Source organism: Suncus etruscus, chromosome 10 (assembly GCF_024139225.1).
Source record: "Suncus etruscus isolate mSunEtr1 chromosome 10, mSunEtr1.pri.cur, whole genome shotgun sequence".
In the NCBI taxonomy this organism is placed as follows: domain Eukaryota; kingdom Metazoa; phylum Chordata; class Mammalia; order Eulipotyphla; family Soricidae; genus Suncus; species Suncus etruscus.
In genome coordinates this window covers 21,934,898-21,940,613 of record NC_064857.1, presented here as the reverse complement: position 1 = coordinate 21,940,613, position 5,716 = coordinate 21,934,898, and positions in this window count along the sequence as shown.

Here is a 5,716-nt window from a genome sequence, read left to right as displayed (position 1 = left end):
AACAAGTACCACATCTGCTGTATTATCTCTCAGGCCTTATCATCTTTTAATGTTTAACTTGGAATATTGAGGGAAATGAAAATGACATCATTTGGAGAAAATATTTTTATGAATGTCAATTTGAAACATTTAAATAAACCTTTTATGATTTTCGCAGGCAGATTACTGTATTCCATCTCATTAGAAAATAATGATTATGCAAGTAGATCCAAATACCTGCAGGATGGATAAAAGCTTTTAGTATCATATTGTGTGTATGTGTTTACTCCAAATTAAAATTTAAATTTAATTGGTTTTTATTTATTATAGTTTGGGTAGCTTCTTGATGGATAATACTTAGAGTATTGTATATAAAATTACTGCACTTCATCACCACAGAAATGCCCATGATTTCTCTCCTTTCTACCCCCATGTCATTGCTAGTTTGACTTTCTTCCATTCTCTTCTCTTCTCAATTATTGGTAATGAGGTTCATATTTAAAGATCAAGGGTGGTTTTATTGAAACTGTCTAATTATTTGGCTAGGTTGGTCATTTGGACAATGTTAATTCTTTCAATTCATGAGCATAGATTGTTGTTGTTATGTCATACCCATTTGTACTCAAGGCCTATTCCTAGCTCTGCTCTTAGGAATCACTCCTAGCAGTGCTTGGCTGACCTTATGAGATGTGAGGAATTGAACTCGGGTCAGCCACGTACAAGGCAAACACCCTACATACTGTATTATCACTTTAGTCCTAAACATGAATTTTTTTCAGTTTTCTATTTATTTTAATCATATCTTGTATGTTTTATTATGTATAAATATTTCTCATCCCTTTTTAAGTTGATATTGAGACATTTGATATTTTGCACATTATTTTGAATGAAGTTACTTTATTTAATTTTCTGCTGGCTCATAATACGTATGCATAAATGCAATTGATATTTTGTTTATTTCTATAGTTTTATATCCTTCTGCATTGAATTTTCCAAGAGTTTTTTTCAAATAGAGTATTCAGGGTTTTCTGTGCATATATTATCATGTTGACTGCAAATTATAATAATTTAACTCTTTTTCCAATTCTTTTAATTGCTTTTATTGTCTTATTGCTGTGGCAAAGACTTTCAAAACCATACTGAATTTAAAAAAGTGAACAACAACAAAAAAAAGAAAATAAAACTTGCAGCCGTCAGGAGAGATGAAGTCATAAAATTTTCCTATACATGGATGTACATGGAATCTATTATGCTGAGTGAAGTAAGTCAGAGGGAGAGAGAAAGATGCAGAATGGTTTCACTCATCTATGGGCTTTAAGAAAAATGAAAGGCATTTTTAACAGTATCTCAGAGACAAGAGAGATGAGGGCTGGTAGGTGCAGCTCATGACAGGAAGCTCATCACATAGAGTGATGAGTGCAGTTGGAGAGATGACTACACTGAAAACTATCATAACAATGTGAATGAATGAGGGAAGTAGAAAGCCTGTCTCGAGTACAGGTGTGGGGGGGGTGAGGAGGAGGGAGATCTGGGAAATTGGTGGTGGGACTGTTGCACTGGTGAAGGGGGCTGTTCTTTACATGACTGTAATCATACAACTATAATCATATTTGTAATCATGGTGTTTAAATAAAGATAATTATAAAAAAAAGAAAATAAATAAAATAAAAATGTGAACATCTTTGTGCCTGATCTCTGGGGGTTGGGTGAAAGACTTTAAATTTGGAAAGTATTATATTCTAGAATATTTTCCTCTGGTAACACTTTAATTAGGAGTCATTTCAGTGGCCATAGCACACATAAGGGTCTTCCATGTCATTTTCTTGTTTATAAGATGATAAAATTCTACATTTTCAAATCCTAATAACAACCTAAGGAGAAAATGTGTACATATGTATGTGAGATGTGAGTGTTTGTATGAGAGAGAGAAAGACAGACACAGAGAGAGATAAAGAAAGAAAGAATAATTTTGCAGAAAATGTGCTCTACCCTCAACTTGAATCTACTTATTCTTGATGTTCTTATAAGGTCTTAAATACAAATTAGGGAAAATAAATGCTAGCAAAGGACTCTTCTTTTGTACCATATCTAGAGTAAGGGAGCAGGCATTATTTTAGGAAAAGCTATAAACACCCTATTTTTTTTTCAAAATCTGCCATGAAGAAGTACATGTAGAAAAATAATCACTTGAAACCCTTTGCCCCTTCTTCTGACTGCTGCCAAAACTTTCTGCTTTAGTTTGCTTAAACAAGAATAAACTGTGCAAAAGCTCTGTCACTCAGGCAACGTGACTGCCTACTCTGATTGTTTAAGGTCATTAAAATCTTGGTCTTTGCCAAACAGCTTAGAGCAAAGCCATCCTGTTCTTGGAGTGAATTTCAATTTTGCTTAGGTCACAGACTTCCATTGGCCAACAGCATTGAAATATGTTCTTTTTAAATGTGTCAATGACAACTGAAATGCAAAGGGTGAGAGTGATCATATAAAGATAATGCTAATACATTTGTATTCATGAATTATTGAAAGTAAAACAACCTTCTAGTAGCATGTTAGATAAAAGAAAGATTTGAAATCTCAAATGCCTTTTTTTTTAAAGTGCTATACCTTGCTTCATTAAATCCTTAAAATCTTCATATTTATCCTGGGAACTTTTGTGGCAATCTACAAGAAGACGACTAAATCATGTCTGCATGTACAGCCAAGAAGACTTGATTAGTGATATAATCATGTGATTAATAAGGTTTTTGAAGAATTTGTTAAGACAATACAGCAAAACCATTTTAAATAATCATGGTTGACTATTTGCTATTTGCAACCTAAATGTTCAGTAACACTTCTATGTACTTTGGTAAAAGGCAAGATTCTAAACTAAAAAATTGTATTGTTATTTTTGTTTCTGAAACATTATATGATGCATTATTAGTGATTAGAAAGCAAGAAACACTATTGTGGTTCTATTTTACTCTTTTTTATTTAATTTTTTGTTTTTTTGGGCCACACCCAGTGATACTCAGGGGTTACTCCTGGCTATGCACTCAGAAATTGCTCCTGGCTTGGGGGACCATATGAGACGCAGGTGGATTGAACTGTGGTCTGTCCTAGGCTAGCGCTGGCAAGGCAGACACCTTACCAGTCCGTGTCACCGTTCTGGCCCCTTTACTGTACTTTTACTACTAAAATTAATTGCAATTATTGAGGAAATAGTTTATATTTTCTATAAGTAAACTATTAATCGATGTCATATATTCCTTTTTTAATAATTGTGCATCAAAATGAGCTTATTATCTTCTTAAAATAAAAATTCTATAGAAAAACAATAGATTATATCCAGCATTTCAGTGCACATATTGCTTTTATTTAATTAATTTATTTTAAATTCAGCTTCTGTGATTTATCAAGGAGTTTCAGGCATACAATTGTCTAGCACCAATTTTACTACAATGTACCCAGTTTCCTTTACTCCCTTAAACTGCATTTGAACAGGCAAAAGTTTAAGTTAAATTATTGAAATTTGGACCCGTGCTTATAATATTGTTGGTTCTGTTATTTAAATTTATACTGATATCACATATCCACAGCACTTCTATGTACAAAGCCCTTGACCCGTGTCCCTGTCATTTCTCATCTACCTCTTCTTCTTCCCTCTGTTTGCCTTTGTCCTATGTATTTTTATTCCTATAAGCTAAGACCAAGCTTTTGCTCAAATTTGCTCTCTCCCATTCCCTTATATGATTCTATAGACCACAGATAAGTTAAAACATCTGAAATCTCTTCTTCTAACTTACTTCATTTAACATGATATCCCCCATTCCATTCAAGCTGTAGGAAATTTTCTGATTTCATCATTCTTTGCAGCTGTACAGTATTTCATTTCATATCTATACAATGACTTCATTATCCACTCATATCTTTGGATACCTTGATTGATTCCATATTCTATATATTTATTTCACATTCTATATATGATACTAAGTTCAATAATGAACAATCCTTTGCATATGCCTTTTTGAATTAATGTTTTTTGTGTCATGAGGATAGATACATAGAAACCGAATTTCTGAGCCATACGTAAGTTCTAGTCTTACTTTGTGTGTATGTGTGTGTCAATGTGTATGTGTTAGTCTTACTTTTAGAGAATTATCCATATTGTTTTACATAGAGGCTGAACTAACAGCATTCTTATCAACAATGAATGATTTTGAACGACATCCCTGCCAAATAGGGATGTAGGGGGGGCAGTTATTAGGATATACTCAGCTATGTTCAATGCTTACTTCTGATTTTATACTTAGAACTCATTCCTGGTGGGGCTTTGAGAAAAATATAAGGTTCCAGAGATCAAGACAAATTTAGCTGTGAACCTGGCAAGAGCCCCTACCCACTGTACTATTTCTTGAATCCCTGTTGTCTTCTTGATATATGCCATTCTCACAGATGTGAGATCAGATCTCATTATTATCTTGATTCAGATATAAATAATAAGTGACAATAAATGCTATTTCATATGGCCACTGTCATTAAGTGAAGTGTTTGTTCATTTTCTCTTCCTATTTTTAATAGGGATTTTTAATTCTTAGTTATTGATCTTTATAAATACATTTTGTATTTTATATATTAACCTTGCATCTGATATATTGTGTGCAAATATTTCCCCCATTCAGAGTACACAGTTTCCTTTACATTCTTAGACTACATCCAAACAGGCAAGAGTTTTAGTTAAATTATTGAAATTTGGACCCGTGCTTATAATATTATTAGTTCTATTATTTAGATTTATCACACATCTACAGCACTTTATGTACAAAGCCCTTGACCCTTGTCCCTGTCATTTCTCATCTACCTCTTCTTACTTCTTCCCTCTATTTGCCTTTGTCCCCCATTCAGTAAGTTGCTTTATAGTTTTAGTTTACATTTAATTTGCCATGAAGAAACCTTTTAATTGGATATAATCGCATTTTTGTTTGTTTCCGTTGTCTTTGCCAATGAAGTCATATTGAAATTACCTCAGGTTAAAGGTTTTGGAGCATTTTCCCTACATTCTCTTCGGTGTAGTTTATGAATTCTAATCTACTTTCAAGGCCTTTGATGAACTTTGAATTGACTTTCATGTAAAGTGTGAGATGTGAATCAAACTTCATTTTTACCCATGTAGTTATCCAGCTTTTCCAGCAAAATTTCTTTAGAGGGTTAGAACACAAACATTACTTAGAGTTGACATTCTAGGATAGGGTGGGTAAAGTATTAGGAGAGATGTCTTGTGTGTGTTTGAATATGTGTATACGTTGAGGGTGAGGGATGAGTGGAACTGAATAAGGCATTGACATGGCGAGAAGAATCATGCTGTATAGCTTTTCAAATGTTATATTATTTAATATTCCCTTTTGTAATATTAGACATATTTTATTATCTCCATTAGTTTATTAATTTGGGGGACATTGTTGGGAACCGAAATCTGAGCTTCACACATATATGACAAGTTATTTCTGAGAAATATCAAATTTATTTTTTCCATACTTAAATATAAAAAGATAATTAAAACTTTCTCAGAATTGAAAATTGGTGAGAATTAATAGGGGTTTTCCTGACCCTAAAGCTCAAATTTATTCTCTAGGTTTAGAGCACAGTGGTTAATATGAGGAGTTTGGTTGATTTCAAGCATTGGAATATTTAAAGAAGATGGAATTATGCCAAGGTCTTTCTAAGTCTGGACAAACTTGAGAAAGTTTCTGGGAAATTT